Source organism: Thunnus thynnus, chromosome 2, assembly GCF_963924715.1.
Source record: "Thunnus thynnus chromosome 2, fThuThy2.1, whole genome shotgun sequence".
In the NCBI taxonomy this organism is placed as follows: domain Eukaryota; kingdom Metazoa; phylum Chordata; class Actinopteri; order Scombriformes; family Scombridae; genus Thunnus; species Thunnus thynnus.
This window is the reverse complement of record NC_089518.1, coordinates 8,699,009-8,721,958: the sequence shown is the minus strand read 5'-3', so window position 1 is coordinate 8,721,958 and position 22,950 is coordinate 8,699,009.

The window sequence follows — 22,950 nt, the reverse complement described above, 5'->3', positions numbered from 1 at the left end:
TGTGTGTGCCGTGACTCTGCTTGTACAGTCAAGCGTTTTGGATGAGTCTGGCTCAATTCTGATGAAAAGTGACTAGTTTGTGTCGAATAACACTGAAACTGATAGAAACATATGAAAAAGCATATACTGTGTGTGCCTTGACTCTTCTTGTGTACAAGCAGAGCGTTTTGGATGAGCCTGGCTCAATTCTGATGAAAAGTGACTAGTTTGTGTCAAATGACACTGAAATTGATAGAAACATATGAAATAGCATATACTATGTGTGCCGTGACTCTGCTAATTCAATAAAGCATTAGGTGTGAGTCTGGCTCAATTCTGATGAAAAGTGACTAGTTTGTGTCGAATAACACTGAAACTGATAGAAACATATGAAAAAGCATATACTGTGTGTGCCGTGACTCTGCTTGGACAGTCAAGTGTTTTGGATGAGCCTGGCTCAATTTTGATGAAAAGTGACTAGTTGTTGTCAAATAACACTGAAACTGATAGAAACATATGAAAAAGCATATACTGTGTGTGCCGTGACTCTGCTTGTACAGTCAAGCGTTTTGGATGAGTCTGGCTCAATTCTGATGAAAAGTGACTAGTTTGTGTCAAATAACACTGAAATTGATAGAAACTTATGAAAAAGCATATAATGTGTGTGCCGTGACTCTGCTTGTACAGTCAAGCGTTTTGGATGAGTCTGGCTCAATTCTGATGAAAAGTGACTAGTTTGTGTCGAATAACACTGAAACTGATAGAAACATATGAAAAAGCATATACTGTGTGTGCCGTGACTCTGCTTGTGTACAAGCAGAGCGTTTTGGATGAGTGTGCATCGATTCTGATGAAAAGTGACTAGTTTGTGTCAAATAACACTGAAATTGATAGAAACATATGAAAAAGCATATAATGTGTGTGCCGTGACTCTGCTTGTACAGTCAAGCGTTTTGGATAAGTCTGGCTCAATTCTGATGAAAAGTGACTAGTTTGTGTCGAATAACACTGAAAATGATAGAAATATATGAAAAAGCATATACTATGTGTGCCGTGATTCTGCTTGGACAGTCAAGCGTTTTGGATGAGTCTGGCTCAATTCTGATGAAAAGTGACTAGTTTGTGTCGAATAACACTGAAACTGATAGAAACATATGAAAAAGCATATACTGTGTGTGCCGTGATTCTGCTAGGACAGTCAAGCGTTTTGGATGAGTCTGGCTCAATTCTGATGAAAAGTGACTAGTTTGTGTCGAATAACACTGAAACTGATAGAAACATATGAAAAAGCATATACTGTGTGTGCCGTGACTCTGCTTGGACAGTCAAGCGTTTTGGATGAGTTTGGCTCAATTTTGATGAAAAGTGACTAGTTGTTGTCAAATAACACTGAAACTGATAGAAACATATGAAAAAGCATATACTGTGTGTGCCGTGACTCTGCTTGTACAGTCAAGCGTTTTGGATGAGTCTGGCTCAATTCTGATGAAAAGTGACTAGTTTATGTCAAATAACACTGAAACTGATAGAAACATATGAAAAAGCATATACTGTGTGTGCCGTGACTCTGCTTGTGTACAAGCAGAGCGTTTTGGATGAGTGTGCATCGATTCTGATGAAAAGTGACTAGTTTGTGTCAAATAACACTGAAATTGATAGAAACATATGAAAAAGCATATAATGTGTGTGCCGTGACTCTGCTTGTACAGTAAAGCGTTTTGGATAAGTCTGGCTCAATTCTGATGAAAAGTGACTAGTTTGTGTCGAATAACACTGAAAATGATAGAAATATATGAAAAAGCATATACTATGTGTGCCGTGATTCTGCTTGGACAGTCAAGCGTTTTGGATGAGTCTGGCTCAATTCTGATGAAAAGTGACTAGTTTGTGTCGAATAACACTGAAACTGATAGAAACATATGAAAAAGCATATACTGTGTGTGCCGTGACTCTGCTTCGACAGTCAAGTGTTTTGGATGAGTCTGGCTCAATTTTGATGAAAAGTGACTAGTTGTTGTCAAATAACACTGAAACTGATAGAAACATATGAAAAAGCATATACTGTGTGTGCCGTGACTCTGCTAGTACAATAAAGCATTAGGTGTGAGTCTGGCTCAATTCTGATGAAAAGTGACTAGTTTGTGTTGAATAACACTGAAACTGATAGAAACATATGAAAAAGCATATACTGTGTGTGCCGTGACTCTGCTTGTACAGTCAAGCGTTTTGGATGAGTCTGGCTCAATTCTGATGAAAAGTGACTAGTTTGTGTCGAATAACACTGAAACTGATAGAAACATATGAAAAAGCATATACTGTGTGTGCCTTGACTCTTCTTGTGTACAAGCAGAGCGTTTTGGATGAGCCTGGCTCAATTCTGATGAAAAGTGACTAGTTTGTGTCAAATGACACTGAAATTGATAGAAACATATGAAATAGCATATACTATGTGTGCCGTGACTCTGCTAATTCAATAAAGCATTAGGTGTGAGTCTGGCTCAATTCTGATGAAAAGTGACTAGTTTGTGTCGAATAACACTGAAACTGATAGAAACATATGAAAAAGCATATACTGTGTGTGCCGTGACTCTGCTTGGACAGTCAAGTGTTTTGGATGAGCCTGGCTCAATTTTGATGAAAAGTGACTAGTTGTTGTCAAATAACACTGAAACTGATAGAAACATATGAAAAAGCATATACTGTGTGTGCCGTGACTCTGCTTGTACAGTCAAGCGTTTTGGATGAGTCTGGCTCAATTCTGATGAAAAGTGACAAGTTTGTGTCAAATAACACTGAAATTGATAGAAACTTATGAAAAAGCATATAATGTGTGTGCCGTGACTCTGCTTGTACAGTCAAGCGTTTTGGATGAGTCTGGCTCAATTCTGATGAAAAGTGACTAGTTTGTGTCGAATAACACTGAAAATGATAGAAACATATGAAAAAGCTTATACTTTATGTGCCGTGATTCTGCTAGGACAGTCAAGCGTTTTGGATGAGTCTGGTTAAATTCTGATGAAAAGTGACTAGTTTGTGTCAAATAACACTGAAATTGATAGAAACATGTGAAAAAGCATATACTATGTGCGCCGTGACTCTGCTAGTACAATAAAGCATTAGGTGTGAGTCTGGCTCAATTTTGATGAAAAGTGACTAGTTTGTGTCGAATAACACTGAAAATGATAGAAACATAAGAAAAAGCATATACTGTATGTGCCGTGATTCTGCTAGGACAGTCAAGCGTTTTGGATGAGTCTGGCTCAATTCTGATGAAAAGTGACTAGTTTGTGTCGAATAACACTGAAACTGATAGAAACATATGAAAAAGCATATACTGTGTGTGCCGTGATTCTGCTAGGACAGTCAAGCGTTTTGGATGAGTCTGGCTCAATTCTGATGAAAAGTGACTAGTTTGTGTCGAATAACACTGAAACTGATAGAAACATATGAAAAAGCATATACTGTGTGTGCCGTGACTCTGCTTGGACAGTCAAGCGTTTTGGATGAGTTTGGCTCAATTTTGATGAAAAGTGACTAGTTGTTGTCAAATAACACTGAAACTGATAGAAACATATGAAAAAGCATATACTGTGTGTGCCGTGACTCTGCTTGTACAGTCAAGCGTTTTGGATGAGTCTGGCTCAATTCTGATGAAAAGTGACTAGTTTATGTCAAATAACACTGAAACTGATAGAAACATATGAAAAAGCATATACTGTGTGTGCCGTGACTCTGCTTGTGTACAAGCAGAGCGTTTTGGATGAGTGTGCATCGATTCTGATGAAAAGTGACTAGTTTGTGTCAAATAACACTGAAATTGATAGAAACATATGAAAAAGCATATAATGTGTGTGCCGTGACTCTGCTTGTACAGTCAAGCGTTTTGGATAAGTCTGGCTCAATTCTGATGAAAAGTGACTAGTTTGTGTCGAATAACACTGAAAATGATAGAAATATATGAAAAAGCATATACTATGTGTGCCGTGATTCTGCTTGGACAGTCAAGCGTTTTGGATGAGTCTGGCTCAATTCTGATGAAAAGTGACTAGTTTGTGTCGAATAACACTGAAACTGATAGAAACATATGAAAAAGCATATACTGTGTGTGCCGTGACTCTGCTTCGACAGTCAAGTGTTTTGGATGAGTCTGGCTCAATTTTGATGAAAAGTGACTAGTTGTTGTCAAATAACACTGAAACTGATAGAAACATATGAAAAAGCATATACTGTGTGTGCCGTGACTCTGCTAGTACAATAAAGCATTAGGTGTGAGTCTGGCTCAATTCTGATGAAAAGTGACTAGTTTGTGTTGAATAACACTGAAACTGATAGAAACATATGAAAAAGCATATACTGTGTGTGCCGTGACTCTGCTTGTGTACAAGCAGAGCGTTTTGGATGAGTGTGCATCGGTTCTGATGAAAAGTGACTAGTTTTTGTCAAATAACCCTGAAATTGATAGAAACATATGAAAAAGCATATAATGTGTGTGCCATGACTCTGCTTGTACAGTCAAGCGTTTTGGATGAGTCTGGCTCAATTCTGATGAAAAGTGACTAGTTTGTGTCGAATAACACTGAAAATGATAGAAACATAAGAAAAAGCATATACTGTATGTGCCGTGATTCTGCTAGGACAGTCAAGCGTTTTGGATGAGTCTGGCTCAATTCTGATGAAAAGTGACTAGTTTGTGTCGAATAACACTGAAACTGATAGAAACATATGAAAAAGCATATACTGTGTGTGCCGTGATTCTGCTAGGACAGTCAAGCGTTTTGGATGAGTCTGGCTCAATTCTGATGAAAAGTGACTAGTTTGTGTCGAATAACACTGAAACTGATAGAAACATATGAAAAAGCATATACTGTGTGTGCCGTGACTCTGCTTGGACAGTCAAGCGTTTTGGATGAGTTTGGCTCAATTTTGATGAAAAGTGACTAGTTGTTGTCAAATAACACTGAAACTGATAGAAACATATGAAAAAGCATATACTGTGTGTGCCGTGACTCTGCTTGTACAGTCAAGCGTTTTGGATGAGTCTGGCTCAATTCTGATGAAAAGTGACTAGTTTGTGTCAAATAACACTGAAACTGATAGAAACATATGAAAAAGCATATACTGTGTGTGCCGTGACTCTGCTTGTGTACAAGCAGAGCGTTTTGGATGAGTGTGCATCGATTCTGATGAAAAGTGACTAGTTTGTGTCAAATAACACTGAAATTGATAGAAACATATGAAAAAGCATATAATGTGTGTGCCGTGACTCTGCTTGTACAGTCAAGCGATTTGGATAAGTCTGGCTCAATTCTGATGAAAAGTGACTAGTTTGTGTCGAATAACACTGAAAATGATAGAAACATATGAAAAAGCATATACTTTATGTGCCGTGATTCTGCTAGGACAGTCAAGCGTTTTGGATGAGTCTGGCTCAATTCTGATGAAAAGTGACTAGTTTGTGTCGAATAACACTGAAAATGATAGAAACATAAGAAAAAGCATATACTGTATGTGCCGTGATTCTGCTAGGACAGTCAAGCGTTTTGGATGAGTCCGGCTCAATTCTGATGAAAAGTGACTAGTTTGTGTCGAATAACACTGAAACTGATAGAAACATATGAAAAAGCATATACTGTGTGTGCTGTGATTCTGCTAGGACAGTCAAGCGTTTTGGATGAGTCTGGCTCAATTCTGATGAAAAGTGACTAGTTTGTGTCGAATAACACTGAAACTGATAGAAACATATGAAAAAGCATATACTGTGTGTGCCGTGACTCTGCCTGGACAGTCAAGCGTTTTGGATGAGTTTGGCTCAATTTTGATGAAAAGTGACTAGTTGTTGTCAAATAACACTGAAACTGATAGAAACATATGAAAAAGCATATACTGTGTGTGCCGTGACTCTGCTTGTACAGTCAAGCGTTTTGGATGAGTCTGGCTCAATTCTGATGAAAAGTGACTAGTTTGTGTCAAATAACACTGAAACTGATAGAAACATTTGAAAAAGCATATACTGTGTGTGCCGTGACTCTGCTTGTACAGTCAAGCGTTTTGGATGAGTCTGGCTCAATTCTGATGAAAAGTGACTAGTTTGTGTCGAATAATACTGAAACTGATAGAAACATATGAAAAAGCATATACTGTGTGTGCCGTGACTCTGCTAGTACAATAAAGCATTAGGTGTGAGTCTGGCTCAATTTTGATGAAAAGTGACTAGTTGTTGTCAAATAACACTGAAACTGATAGAAACATATGAAAAAGCATATACTGTGTGTGCCGTGACTCTGCTAGTACAATAAAGCATTAGGTGTGAGTCTGGCTCAATTCTGATGAAAAGTGACTAGTTTGTGTTGAATAACACTGAAACTGATAGAAACATATGAAAAAGCATATACTGTGTGTGCCGTGACTCTGCTTGTGTACAAGCAGAGCGTTTTGGATGAGTGTGCATCGGTTCTGATGAAAAGTGACTAGTTTGTGTCAAATAACACTGAAATTGATAGAAACATATGAAAAAGCATATAATGTGTGTGCCGTGACTCTGCTTGTACAGTCAAGCGTTTTGGATGAGTCTGGCTCAATTCTGATGAAAAGTGACTAGTTTGTGTCGAATAACACTGAAAATGATAGAAACATATGAAAAAGCTTATACTTTATGTGCCGTGATTCTGCTAGGACAGTCAAGCGTTTTGGATGAGTCTGGCTAAATTCTGATGAAAAGTGACTAGTTTGTGTCGAATAACACTGAAACTGATAGAAACATATGAAAAAGCATATACTGTGTGTGCCGTGATTCTGCTAGGACAGTCAAGCGTTTTGGATGAGTCTGGCTCAATTCTGATGAAAAGTGACTAGTTTGTGTCGAATAACACTGAAACTGATAGAAACATATGAAAAAGCATATACTGTGTGTGCCGTGACTCTGCTTGGACAGTCAAGCGTTTTGGATGAGTTTGGCTCAATTTTGATGAAAAGTGACTAGTTGTTGTCAAATAACACTGAAACTGATAGAAACATATGAAAAAGCATATACTGTGTGTGCCGTGACTCTGCTTGTACAGTCAAGCGTTTTGGATGAGTCTGGCTCAATTCTGATGAAAAGTGACTAGTTTGTGTCAAATAACACTGAAACTGATAGAAACATATGAAAAAGCATATACTGTGTGTGCCGTGACTCTGCTTGTGTACAAGCAGAGCGTTTTGGATGAGTGTGCATCGATTCTGATGAAAAGTGACTAGTTTGTGTCAAATAACACTGAAATTGATAGAAACATATGAAAAAGCATATAATGTGTGTGCCGTGACTCTGCTTGTACAGTCAAGCGTTTTGGATAACTCTGGCTCAATTCTGATGAAAAGTGACTAGTTTGTGTCGAATAACACTGAAAATGATAGAAACATATGAAAAAGCATATACTTTATGTGCCGTGATTCTGCTAGGACAGTCAAGCGTTTTGGATGAGTCTGGCTCAATTCTGATGAAAAGTGACTAGTTTGTGTCAAATAACACTGAAATTGATAGAAACATGTGAAAAAGCATATACTATGTGCGCCGTGACTCTGCTAGTACAATAAAGCATTAGGTGTGAGTCTGGCTCAATTTTGATGAAAAGTGACTAGTTTGTGTCGAATAACACTGAAAATGATAGAAACATAAGAAAAAGCATATACTGTATGTGCCGTGATTCTGCTAGGACAGTCAAGCGTTTTGGATGAGTCTGGCTCAATTCTGATGAAAAGTGACTAGTTTGTGTCGAATAACACTGAAACTGATAGAAACATATGAAAAAGCATATACTGTGTGTGCTGTGATTCTGCTAGGACAGTCAAGCGTTTTGGATGAGTCTGGCTCAATTCTGATGAAAAGTGACTAGTTTGTGTCGAATAACACTGAAACTGATAGAAACATATGAAAAAGCATATACTGTGTGTGCCGTGACTCTCCTTGGACAGTCAAGCGTTTTGGATGAGTTTGGCTCAATTTTGATGAAAAGTGACTAGTTGTTGTCAAATAACACTGAAACTGATAGAAACATATGAAAAAGCATATACTGTGTGTGCCGTGACTCTGCTTGTACAGTCAAGCGTTTTGGATGAGTCTGGCTCAATTCTGATGAAAAGTGACTAGTTTGTGTCAAATAACACTGAAACTGATAGAAACATTTGAAAAAGCATATACTGTGTGTGCCATGACTCTGCTTGTACAGTCAAGCGTTTTGGATGAGTCTGGCTCAATTCTGATAAAAAAGTGACTAGTTTGTGTCAAATAACCCTGAAATTGATAGAAACATATGAAAAAGCATATAATGTGTGTGCCGTGACTCTGCTTGTACAGTCAAGCGTTTTGGATGAGTCTGACTCAATTCTGATGAAAAGTGACTAGTTTGTGTCGAATAACACTGAAAATGATAGAAACATATGAAAAAGCATATACTTTATGTGCTGTGATTCTACTAGGACAGTCAAGCGTTTTGGATGAGTCTGGCTAAATTCTGATGAAAAGTGACTAGTTTGTGTCAAATAACACTGAAATTGATAGAAACATGTGAAAAAGCATATACTATGTGCGCCGTGACTCTGCTAGTACAATAAAGCATTAGGTGTGAGTCTGGCTCAATTTTGATGAAAAGTGACTAGTTTGTGTCGAATAACACTGAAAATGATAGAAACATAAGAAAAAGCATATACTGTATGTGCCGTGATTCTGCTAGGACAGTCAAGCGTTTTGGATGAGTCTGGCTCAATTCTGATGAAAAGTGACTAGTTTGTGTCGAATAACACTGAAAATGATAGAAACATAAGAAAAAGCATATACTGTATGTGCCGTGATTCTGCTAGGACAGTCAAGCGTTTTGGATGAGTCTGGCTCAATTCTGATGAAAAGTGACTAGTTTGTGTCGAATAACACTGAAACTGATAGAAACATATGAAAAAGCATATACTGTGTGTGCTGTGATTCTGCTAGGACAGTCAAGCGTTTTGGATGAGTCTGGCTCAATTCTGATGAAAAGTGACTAGTTTGTGTCGAATAACACTGAAACTGATAGAAACATATGAAAAAGCATATACTGTGTGTGCCGTGACTCTCCTTGGACAGTCAAGCGTTTTGGATGAGTTTGGCTCAATTTTGATGAAAAGTGACTAGTTGTTGTCAAATAACACTGAAACTGATAGAAACATATGAAAAAGCATATACTGTGTGTGCCGTGACTCTGCTTGTACAGTCAAGCGTTTTGGATGAGTCTGGCTCAATTCTGATGAAAAGTGACTAGTTTGTGTCAAATAACACTGAAACTGATTGAAACATTTGAAAAAGCATATACTGTGTGTGCCGTGACTCTGCTTGTACAGTCAAGCGTTTTGGATGAGTCTGGCTCAATTCTGATAAAAAAGTGACTAGTTTGTGTCAAATAACCCTGAAATTGATAGAAACATATGAAAAAGCATATAATGTGTGTGCCGTGACTCTGCTTGTACAGTCAAGCGTTTTGGATGAGTCTGACTCAATTCTGATGAAAAGTGACTAGTTTGTGTCGAATAACACTGAAAATGATAGAAACATATGAAAAAGCATATACTTTATGTGCTGTGATTCTACTAGGACAGTCAAGCGTTTTGGATGAGTCTGGCTAAATTCTGATGAAAAGTGACTAGTTTGTGTCAAATAACACTGAAATTGATAGAAACATGTGAAAAAGCATATACTATGTGCGCCGTGACTCTGCTAGTACAATAAAGCATTAGGTGTGAGTCTGGCTCAATTTTGATGAAAAGTGACTAGTTTGTGTCGAATAACACTGAAAATGATAGAAACATAAGAAAAAGCATATACTGTATGTGCCGTGATTCTGCTAGGACAGTCAAGCGTTTTGGATGAGTCTGGCTCAATTCTGATGAAAACTGACTAGTTTGTGTCGAATAACACTGAAAATGATAGAAACATAAGAAAAAGCATATACTGTATGTGCCGTGATTCTGCTAGGACAGTCAAGCGTTTTGGATGAGTCTGGCTCAATTCTGATGAAAAGTGACTAGTTTGTGTCGAATAACACTGAAACTGATAGAAACATATGAAAAAGCATATACTGTGTGTGCTGTGATTCTGCTAGGACAGTCAAGCGTTTTGGATGAGTCTGGCTCAATTCTGATGAAAAGTGACTAGTTTGTGTCGAATAACACTGAAACTGATAGAAACATATAATGTGTGTGCCGTGACTCTGCTTGTACAGTCAAGCGTTTTGGATGAGTCTGGCTCAATTCTGATGAAAAGTGACTAGTTTGTGTCGAATAACACTGAAAATGATAGAAACATATGAAAAAGCTTATACTTTATGTGCCGTGATTCTGCTAGGACAGTCAAGCGTTTTGGATGAGTCTGGCTAAATTCTGATGAAAAGTGACTAGTTTGTGTCGAATAACACTGAAATTGATAGAAACATATGAAAAAGCATATAATGTGTGTGCCGTGACTCTGCTAGGACAGTCAAGCGTTTTGGATGAGTCTGGCTCAATTCTGATGAAAAGTGACTAGTTTGTGTCGAATAACACTGAAACTGATAGAAACATATGAAAAAGCATATACTGTGTGTGCCGTGACTCTGCTTGGACAGTCAAGCGTTTTGGATGAGTTTGGCTCAATTTTGATGAAAAGTGACTAGTTGTTGTCAAATAACACTGAAACTGATAGAAACATATGAAAAAGCATATACTGTGTGTGCCGTGACTCTGCTTGTACAGTCAAGCGTTTTGGATGAGTCCGGCTCAATTCTGATGAAAAGTGACTAGTTTGTGTCAAATAACACTGAAACTGATAGAAACATATGAAAAAGCATATAGTGTGTGTGCCGTGACTCTGCTTGTGTACAAGCAGAGCGTTTTGGATGAGTGTGCGTCGATTCTGATGAAAAGTGACTAGTTTGTGTCAAATAACACTGAAATTGATAGAAACATATGAAAAAGCATATAATGTGTGTGCCGTGACTCTGCTTGTACAGTCAAGCGTTTTGGATAAGTCTGGCTCAATTCTGATGAAAAGTGACTAGTTTGTGTCGAATAACACTGAAAATGATAGAAACATATGAAAAAGCATATACTTTATGTGCCGTGATTCTGCTAGGACAGTCAAGCGTTTTGGATGAGTCTGGCTCAATTCTGATGAAAAGTGACTAGTTTGTGTCAAATAACACTGAAATTGATAGAAACATGTGAAAAAGCATATACTATGTGCGCCGTGACTCTGCTAGTACAATAAAGCATTAGGTGTGAGTCTGGCTCAATTTTGATGAAAAGTGACTAGTTTGTGTCGAATAACACTGAAAATGATAGAAACATAAGAAAAAGCATATACTGTATGTGCCGTGATTCTGCTAGGACAGTCAAGCGTTTTGGATGAGTCTGGCTCAATTCTGATGAAAAGTGACTAGTTTGTGTCGAATAACACTGAAACTGATAGAAACATATGAAAAAGCATATACTGTGTGTGCTGTGATTATGCTAGGACAGTCAAGCGTTTTGGATGAGTCTGGCTCAATTCTGATGAAAAGTGACTAGTTTGTGTCGAATAACACTGAAACTGATAGAAACATATGAAAAAGCATACACTGTGTGTGCCGTGATTCTGCTAGGACAGTCAAGAGTTTTGGATGAGTCTGGCTCAATTCTGATGAAAAGTGACTAGTTGTTGTCAAATAACACTGAAACTGATAGAAACAAATGAAAAAGCATATACTGTGTGTGCCGTGACTCTGCTTGTACAGTCAAGCGTTTTGGATGAGTCTGGCTCAATTCTGATGAAAAGTGACTAGTTTGTGTCAAATAACACTGAAACTGATAGAAACATTTGAAAAAGCATATACTGTGTGTGCCGTGACTCTGCTAGTACAATAAAGCATTAGGTGTGAGTCTGGCTCAATTCTGATGAAAAGTGACTAGTTTGTGTTGAATAACACTGAAACTGATAGAAACATATGAAAAAGCATATACTGTGTGTGCCGTGACTCTGCTTGTGTACAAGCAGAGCGTTTTGGATGAGTGTGCATCGGTTCTGATGAAAAGTGACTAGTTTGTGTCAAATAACACTGAAATTGATAGAAACATATGAAAAAGCATATAATGTGTGTGCCGTGACTCTGCTTGTACAGTCAAGCGTTTTGGATGAGTCTGGCTCAATTCTGATGAAAAGTGACTAGTTTGTGTCGAATAACACTGAAAATGATAGAAACATATGAAAAAGCTTATACTTTATGTGCCGTGATTCTGCTAGGACAGTCAAGCGTTTTGGATGAGTCTGGCTCAATTCTGATGAAAAGTGACTAGTTTGTGTCGAATAACACTGAAAATGATAGAAACATATGAAAAAGCATACTTTATGTGCCGTGATTCTGCTAGGACAGTCAAGCGTTTTGGATGAGTCTGGCTAAATTCTGATGAAAAGTGACTAGTTTGTGTCAAATAACACTGAAATTGATAGAAACATGTGAAAAAGCATATATTATGTGCGCCGTGACTCTGCTAGTACAATAAAGCATTAGGTGTGAATCTGGCTCAATTTTGATGAAGAGTGACTAGTTTGTGTCGAATAACACTGAAAATGATAGAAACATAAGAAAAAGCATATACTGTATGTGCCGTGATTCTGCTAGGACAGTCAAGCGTTTTGGATGAGTCTGGCTCAATTCTGATGAAAAGTGACTAGTTTGTGTCGAATAACACTGAAACTGATAGAAACATATGAAAAAGCATATACTGTATGTGCCGTGATTCTGCTAGGACAGTCAAGCGTTTTGGATGAGTCTGGCTCAATTCTGATGAAAAGTGACTAGTTTGTGTCGAATAACACTGAAACTGATAGAAACATATGAAAAAGCATATACTGTGTGTGCCGTGACTCTGCTTGGACAGTCAAGCGTTTTGGATGAGTTTGGCTCAATTTTGATGAAAAGTGACTAGTTGTTGTCAAATAACACTGAAACTGATAGAAACAAATGAAAAAGCATATACTGTGTGTGCCGTGACTCTGCTTGTACAGTCAAGCGTTTTGGATGAGTCTGGCTCAATTCTGATGAAAAGTGACTAGTTTGTGTCAAATAACACTGAAACTGATAGAAACATATGAAAAAGCATATACTGTGTGTGCCGTGACTCTGTACTTACAGTCAAGCGTTTTGGATGAGACTGCATCAATTCTGATGAAAAGTGACTAGTTTGTGTCAAATAACACTGAAATTGATAGAAACATATGAAATAGCATATAATGTGTGTGCCGTGACTCTGCTTGGACAGTCAAGTGTTTTGGATGAGTCTGGCTCAATTCTGATGAAAAGAGACTAGTTTGTGTCGAATAACACTGAAACTGATAGAAACATATGAAAAAGCATATACTGTGTGTGCCGTGATTCTGCTAGGACAGTCAAGCATTTTGGATGAGTCTGGCTCAATTCTGATGAAAAGAGACTAGTTTGTGGCGAATAACACTGAAACTTATAGAAACATATGAAAACGCATATACTGTGTGTGCCGTGACTCTGCTTGTGTACAAGCAGAGCGTTTTGGATGAGTCTGCATCGATTCTGATGAAAAGTGACTAGTTTGTGTCAAATAACACTGAAATTGATAGAAACATATGAAAAAGCATATAATGTGTGTGCCGTGACTCTGCTTGGACAGTCAAGCGTTTTGGATGAGTTTGGCTCAATTTTGATGAAAAGTGACTAGTTGTTGTCAAATAACACTGAAACTGATAGAAACAAATGAAAAAGCATATACTGTGTGTGCCGTGACTCTGCTTGTACAGTCAAGCGTTTTGGATGAGTCTGGCTCAATTCTGATGAAAAGTGACTAGTTTGTGTCAAATAACACTGAAACTGATAGAAACATATGAAAAAGCATATACTGTGTGTGCCGTGACTCTGTACTTACAGTCAAGCGTTTTGGATGAGACTGCATCAATTCTGATGAAAAGTGACTAGTTTGTGTCAAATAACACTGAAATTGATAGAAACATATGAAATAGCATATAATGTGTGTGCCGTGACTCTGCTTGGACAGTCAAGTGTTTTGGATGAGTCTGGCTCAATTCTGATGAAAAGAGACTAGTTTGTGTCGAATAACACTGAAACTGATAGAAACATATGAAAAAGCATATACTGTGTGTGCCATGATTCTGCTAGGACAGTCAAGCATTTTGGATGAGTCTGGCTCAATTCTGATGAAAAGAGACTAGTTTGTGGCGAATAACACTGAAACTTATAGAAACATATGAAAACGCATATACTGTGTGTGCCGTGACTCTGCTTGTGTACAAGCAGAGCGTTTTGGATGAGTCTGCATCGATTCTGATGAAAAGTGACTAGTTTGTGTCAAATAACACTGAAATTGATAGAAACATATGAAAAAGCATATAATGTGTGTGCCGTGACTCTGCTTGTACAGTCAAGCGTTTTGGATGAGTCTGGCTCAATTCTGATGAAAAGTGACTAGTTTGTGTCAAATGACACTGAAATTGATAGAAACATATGAAATAGCATATACTATGTGTGCCGTGACTCTGCTAATTCAATAAAGCATTAGGTGTGAGTCTGGCTCAATTCTGATGAAAAGTGACTAGTTTGTGTCGAATAACACTGAAACTGATAGAAACATATGAAAAAGCATATACTGTGTGTGCCGTGATTCTGCTAGGACAGTCAAGCGTTTTGGATGAGTCTGGCTCAATTCTGATGAAAAGTGACTAGTTTGTGTCGAATAACACTGAAACTGATAGAAACTTATGAAAAAGCATATACTGTGTGTGCCGTGACTCTGCTTGGACAGTCAAGTGTTTTGGATGAGCCTGGCTCAATTTTGATGAAAAGTGACTAGTTGTTGTCAAATAACACTGAAACTGATAGAAACATATGAAAAAGCATATACTGTGTGTGCCGTGACTCTGCTTGTACAGTCAAGCGTTTTGGATGAGTCTGGCTCAATTCTGATGAAAAGTGACTAGTTTGTGTCAAATAACACTGAAATTGATAGAAACATATGAAAAAGCATATATTGTGTGTGCCGTGACTCTGCTAGGACAGTCAAGCATTTTGGATGAGTCTGGCTCAATTCTGATGAAAAGTTATTAGTTGTTGTCAAATAACACTGAAACTGATAGAAACATATGAAAAAGCATATACTGTGTGTGCCGTGACTCTGCTTGTGTACAAGCAGAGCGTTTTGGATGAGTGTGCATCGATTCTGATGAAAAGTGACTAGTTTGTGTCGAATAACACTGAAAATGATAGAAACATATGAAAAAGCATACTTTATGTGCCGTGATTCTGCTAGGTCAGTCAAGCGTTTTGGATGAGTCTGGCTAAATTCTGATGAAAAGTGACTAGTTTGTGTCAAATAACACTGAAATTGATAGAAACATGTGAAAAAGCATATACTATGTGCGCCGTGACTCTGCTAGGACAGTCAAGCGTTTTGGATGAGTCTGGCTCAATTCTGATGAAAAGTGACTAGTTTGTGTCGAATAACACTGAAACTGATAGAAACATATGAAAAAGCATATACTGTGTGTGCCATGACTCTGCTTGGACAGTCAAGCGTTTTGGATGAGTTTGGCTCAATTTTGTTGAAAAGTGACTAGTTGTTGTCAAATAACACTGAAACTGATAGAAACATATGAAAAAGCATATACTGTGTGTGCCGTGACTCTGCTTGTACAGTCAAGCGTTTTGGATGAGTCTGGCTCAATTCTGATGAAAAGAGACTAGTTTGTGGCGAATAACACTGAAACTGATAGAAACATATGAAAAAGCATATGCTGTGTGTGCTGTGGCTCTGCTTGTGTACAAGCAGTGTGCCGTGACTCTGCTAATTCAATAAAGCATTAGGTGTGAGTCTGGCTCAATTCTGATGAAAAGTGACTAGTTTGTGTCGAATAACACTGAAACTGATAGAAACATATGAAAAAGCATATACTGTGTGTGCCGTGATTCTGCTAGGACAGTCAAGCGTTTTGGATGAGTCTGGCTCAATTCTGATGAAAAGTGACTAGTTTGTGTCGAATAACACTGAAACTGATAGAAACATATGGAAAAGCATATACTGTGTGTGCCGTGACTCTGCTTGGACAGTCAAGCGTTTTGGATGAGTTTGGCTCAATTTTGTTGAAAAGTGACTAGTTGTTGTCAAATAACACTGAAACTGATAGAAACATATGAAAAAGCATATACTGTGTGTGCCGTGACTCTGCTTGTACAGTCAAGCGTTTTGGATGAGTCTGGCTCAATTCTGATGAAAAGAGACTAGTTTGTGGCGAATAACACTGAAACTGATAGAAACATATGAAAAAGCATATACTGTGTGTGCTGTGGCTCTGCTTGTGTACAAGCAGAGCCTTTTGGATGAGTCTGCATCGATTCTGATGAAAAGTGACTAGTTTGTGTCAAATAACACTGAAATTGATAGAAACATATGAAAAAAGCATATAATGTGTGTGCCGTGACTCTGCTTGTACAGTCAAGCATTTGGATGAGTCTGGCTCAATTCTGATGAAAAGTGACTAGTTTGTGTCGAATGACACTGAAATTGATAGAAACATATGAAATAGCATATACTATGTGTGCCGTGACTCTGCTAATTCAATAAAGCATTAGGTGTGAGTCTGGCTCAATTCTGATGAAAAGTGACTATTTTGTGTCGAATAACACTGAAACTGATAGAAACATATGAAAAAGCATATCCTATGTGCACCGTGACTCTTCTAGTACAATAAAGCATTAGGTGTGAGTCTGGCTCAATTTTGATGAAAAGTGACTAGTTGTTGTCAAATAACACTGAAACTGATAGAAACATATGAAAAAGCATATACTATGTGCGCCGTGACTCTTCTAGTACAATAAAGCATTAGGTGTGAGTCTGGCTCAATTTTGATGAAAAGTGATTAGTTGTTGTCAAATAACACTGAAACTGATAGAAACATATGAAAAAGCATATACTATGTGCGCCGTGACTCTGCTAGTACAATAAAGCATTAGGTGTGAGTCTGGCTCAATTTTGATGAAAAGTGACTAGTTTGTGTTGAATAACACTGAAAATGATAGAAACATATGAAAAAGCATATACTGTGTGTGCCGTGATTCTGCTAGGACAGTCAAGCGTTTTGGATGAGTCTGGCTCAATTCTGATGAAAAGTGACTAGTTTGTGTCGAATAACACTGAAACTGATAGAAACATATGAAAAAGCATATACTGTGTGTGCCGTGACTCTGCTTGGACAGTCAAGTGTTTTGGATGAGTCTGGCTCAATTTTGATGAAAAGTGACTAGTTGTTGTCAAATAACACTGAAATTGATAGAAACATATGAAATAGCATATACTATGTGTGCCGTGACTCTGCTAATTCAATAAAGCATTAGGTGTGAGTCTGGCTCAATTCTGATGAAAAGTGACTAGTTTGTGTCGAATAACACTGAAACTGATAGAAACATATGAAAAAGCATATACTGTGTGTGCCGTGACTCTGCTTGGACAGTCAAGTGTTTTGGATGAGCCTGGCTCAATTTTGATGAAAAGTGACTAGTTGTTGTCAAATAACACTGAAACTGATAGAAACATATGAAAAAGCATATACTGTGTGTGCCGTGACTCTGCTTGTACAGTCAAGCGTTTTGGATGAGTCTGGCTCAATTCTGATGAAAAGTGACTAGTTTGTGTCAAATAACACTGAAATTGAGAGAAACATATGAAAAAGCATATATTGTGTGTGCCGTGACTCTGCTAGGACAGTCAAGCATTTTGGATGAGTCTGGCTCAATTCTGATGAAAAGTGATTAGTTGTTGTCAAATAACACTGAAACTGATAGAAACATATGAAAAAGCATATACTGTGTGTGCCGTGACTCTGCTTGTGTACAAGCAGAGCGTTTTGGATGAGTGTGCATCGATTCTGATGAAAAGTGACTAGTTTGTGTCAAATAACACTGAAATTGATAGAAACATATGAAAAAGCATATAATGTGTGTGCCGTGACTCTGCTTATACAGTCAAGCGTTTTGGATGAGTCTGGCTCAATTCTGATGAAAAGTGACTAGTTTGTGTCGAATAACACTGAAAATGATAGAAACATATGAAAAAGCATACTTTATGTGCCGTGATTCTGCTAGGACAGTCAAGCGTTTTGGATGAGTCTGGCTAAATTCTGATGAAAAGTGACTAGTTTGTGTCAAATAACACTGAAATTGATAGAAACATGTGAAAAAGCATATACTATGTGCGCCGTGACTCTGCTAGGACAGTCAAGCGTTTTGGATGAGTCTGGCTCAATTCTGATGAAAAGTGACTAGTTTGTGTCGAATAACACTGAAACTGATAGAAACATATGGAAAAGCATATACTGTGTGTGCCATGACTCTGCTTGGACAGTCAAGCGTTTTGGATGAGTTTGGCTCAATTTTGTTGAAAAGTGACTAGTTGTTGTCAAATAACACTGAAACTGATAGAAACATATGAAAAAGCATATACTGTGTGTGCCGTGACTCTGCTTGTACAGTCAAGCGTTTTGGATGAGTCTGGCTCAATTCTGATGAAAAGAGACTAGTTTGTGGCGAATAACACTGAAACTGATAGAAACATATGAAAAAGCATATGCTGTGTGTGCTGTGGCTCTGCTTGTGTACAAGCAGTGTGCCGTGACTCTGCTAATTCAATAAAGCATTAGGTGTGAGTCTGGCTCAATTCTGATGAAAAGTGACTAGTTTGTGTCGAATAACACTGAAACTGATAGAAACATATGAAAAAGCATATACTGTGTGTGCCGTGATTCTGCTAGGACAGTCAAGCGTTTTGGATGAGTCTGGCTCAATTCTGATGAAAAGTGACTAGTTTGTGTCGAATAACACTGAAACTGATAGAAACATATGGAAAAGCATATACTGTGTGTGCCGTGACTCTGCTTGGACAGTCAAGCGTTTTGGATGAGTTTGGCTCAATTTTGTTGAAAAGTGACTAGTTGTTGTCAAATAACACTGAAACTGATAGAAACATATGAAAAAGCATATACTGTGTGTGCCGTGACTCTGCTTGTACAGTCAAGCGTTTTGGATGAGTCTGGCTCAATTCTGATGAAAAGAGACTAGTTTGTGGCGAATAACACTGAAACTGATAGAAACATATGAAAAAGCATATACTGTGTGTGCTGTGGCTCTGCTTGTGTACAAGCAGAGCCTTTTGGATGAGTCTGCATCGATTCTGATGAAAAGTGACTAGTTTGTGTCAAATAACACTGAAATTGATAGAAACATATGAAAAAAGCATATAATGTGTGTGCCGTGACTCTGCTTGTACAGTCAAGCATTTGGATGAGTCTGGCTCAATTCTGATGAAAAGTGACTAGTTTGTGTCAAATGACACTGAAATTGATAGAAACATATGAAATAGCATATACTATGTGTGCCGTGACTCTGCTAATTCAATAAAGCATTAGGTGTGAGTCTGGCTCAATTCTGATGAAAAGTGACTATTTTGTGTCGAATAACACTGAAACTGATAGAAACATATGAAAAAGCATATCCTATGTGCACCGTGACTCTTCTAGTACAATAAAGCATTAGGTGTGAGTCTGGCTCAATTTTGATGAAAAGTGACTAGTTGTTGTCAAATAACACTGAAACTGATAGAAACATATGAAAAAGCATATACTATGTGCGCCGTGACTCTTCTAGTACAATAAAGCATTAGGTGTGAGTCTGGCTCAATTTTGATGAAAAGTGATTAGTTGTTGTCAAATAACACTGAAACTGATAGAAACATATGAAAAAGCATATACTATGTGCGCCGTGACTCTGCTAGTACAATAAAGCATTAGGTGTGAGTCTGGCTCAATTTTGATGAAAAGTGACTAGTTTGTGTCAAATAACACTGAAAATGATAGAAACATATCAAAAAGCATATACTGTGTGTGCCGTGATTCTGCTAGGACAGTCAAGCGTTTTGGATGAGTCTGGCTCAATTCTGATGAAAAGTGACTAGTTTGTGTCGAATAACACTGAAACTGATAGAAACATATGAAAAAGCATATACTGTGTGTGCCGTGACTCTGCTTGGACAGTCAAGTGTTTTGGATGAGTCTGGCTCAATTTTGATGAAAAGTGACTAGTTGTTGTCAAATAACACTGAAATTGATAGAAACATATGAAATAGCATATACTATGTGTGCCGTGACTCTGCTAATTCAATAAAGCATTAGGTGTGAGTCTGGCTCAATTCTGATGAAAAGTGACTAGTTTGTGTCGAATAACACTGAAACTGATAGAAACATATGAAAAAGCATATACTGTGTGTGCCGTGACTCTGCTTGGACAGTCAAGTGTTTTGGATGAGCCTGGCTCAATTTTGATGAAAAGTGACTAGTTGTTGTCAAATAACACTGAAACTGATAGAAACATATGAAAAAGCATATACTGTGTGTGCCGTGACTCTGCTTGTACAGTCAAGCGTTTTGGATGAGTCTGGCTCAATTCTGATGAAAAGTGACTAGTTTGTGTCAAATAACACTGAAATTGAGAGAAACATATGAAAAAGCATATATTGTGTGTGCCGTGACTCTGCTAGGACAGTCAAGCATTTTGGATGAGTCTGGCTCAATTCTGATGAAAAGTGATTAGTTGTTGTCAAATAACACTGAAACTGATAGAAACATATGAAAAAGCATATACTGTGTGTGCCGTGACTCTGCTTGTGTACAAGCAGAGCGTTTTGGATGAGTGTGCGTCGATTCTGATGAAAAGTGACTAGTTTGTGTCAAATAACACTGAAATTGATAGAAACATGAAAAAGCATATAATGTGTGTGCCGTGACTCTGCTTATAGAGTCAAGCGTTTTGGATGAGTCTGGCTCAATTCTGATGAAAAGTGACTAGTTTGTGTCGAATAACACTGAAAATGATAGAAACATATGAAAAAGCATACTTTATGTGCCATGATTCTGCTAGGACAGTCAAGCGTTTTGGATGAGTCTGGCTAAATTCTGATGAAAAGTGACTAGTTTGTGTCAAATAACACTGAAATTGATAGAAACATGTGAAAAAGCATATACTATGTGCGCCGTGACTCTGCTAGGACAGTCAAGCGTTTTGGATGAGTCTGGCTCAATTCTGATGAAAAGTGACTAGTTTGTGTCGAATAACACTGAAACTGATAGAAACATATGGAAAAGCATATACTGTGTGTGCCATGACTCTGCTTGGACAGTCAAGCGTTTTGGATGAGTTTGGCTCAATTTTGTTGAAAAGTGACTAGTTGTTGTCAAATAACACTGAAACTGATAGAAACATATGAAAAAGCATATACTGTGTGTGCCGTGACTCTGCTTGTACAGTCAAGCGTTTTGGATGAGTCTGGCTCAATTCTGATGAAAAGAGACTAGTTTGTGGCGAATAACACTGATACTGATAGAAACATATGAAAAAGCATATGCTGTGTGTGCTGTGGCTCTGCTTGTGTACAAGCAGTGTGCCGTGACTCTGCTAATTCAATAAAGCATTAGGTGTGAGTCTGGCTCAATTCTGATGAAAAGTGACTAGTTTGTGTCGAATAACACTGAAACTGATAGAAACATATGAAAAAGCATATACTGTGTGTGCCGTGATTCTGCTAGGACAGTCAAGCGTTTTGGATGAGTCTGGCTCAATTCTGATGAAAAGTGACTGGTTTGTGTCGAATAACACTGAAACTGATAGAAACATATGGAAAAGCATATACTGTGTGTGCCGTGACTCTGCTTGGACAGTCAAGCGTTTTGGATGAGTTTGGCTCAATTTTGTTGAAAAGTGACTAGTTGTTGTCAAATAACACTGAAACTGATAGAAACATATGAAAAAGCATATACTGTGTGTGCCGTGACTCTGCTTGTACAGTCAAGCGTTTTGGATGAGTCTGGCTCAATTCTGATGAAAAGAGACTAGTTTGTGGCGAATAACACTGAAACTGATAGAAACATATGAAAAAGCATATACTGTGTGTGCTGTGGCTCTGCTTGTGTACAAGCAGAGCCTTTTGGATGAGTCTGCATCGATTCTGATGAAAAGTGACTAGTTTGTGTCAAATAACACTGAAATTGATAGAAACATATGAAAAAAGCATATAATGTGTGTGCCGTGACTCTGCTTGTACAGTCAAGCATTTGGATGAGTCTGGCTCAATTCTGATGAAAAGTGACTAGTTTGTGTCAAATGACACTGAAATTGATAGAAACATATGAAATAGCATATACTATGTGTGCCGTGACTCTGCTAATTCAATAAAGCATTAGGTGTGAGTCTGGCTCAATTCTGATGAAAAGTGACTATTTTGTGTCGAATAACACTGAAACTGATAGAAACATATGAAAAAGCATATACTGTGTGTGCCGTGACTCTGCTTGGACAGTCAAGTGTTTTGGATGAGTCTGGCTCAATTTTGATGAAAAGTGACTAGTTGTTGTCAAATAACACTGAAATTGATAGAAACATATGAAATAGCATATACTATGTGTGCCGTGACTCTGCTAATTCAATAAAGCATTAGGTGTGAGTCTGGCTCAATTCTGATGAAAAGTGACTAGTTTGTGTCGAATAACACTGAAACTGATAGAAACATATGAAAAAGCATATACTGTGTGTGCCGTGACTCTGCTTGGACAGTCAAGTGTTTTGGATGAGTCTGGCTCAATTTTGATGAAAAGTGACTAGTTGTTGTCAAATAACACTGAAATTGATAGAAACATATGAAATAGCATATACTATGTGTGCCGTGACTCTGCTAATTCAATAAAGCATTAGGTGTGAGTCTGGCTCAATTCTGATGAAAAGTGACTAGTTTGTGTCGAATAACACTGAAACTGATAGAAACATATGAAAAAGCATATACTGTGTGTGCCGTGACTCTGCTTGGACAGTCAAGTGTTTTGGATGAGCCTGGCTCAATTTTGATGAAAAGTGACTAGTTGTTGTCAAATAA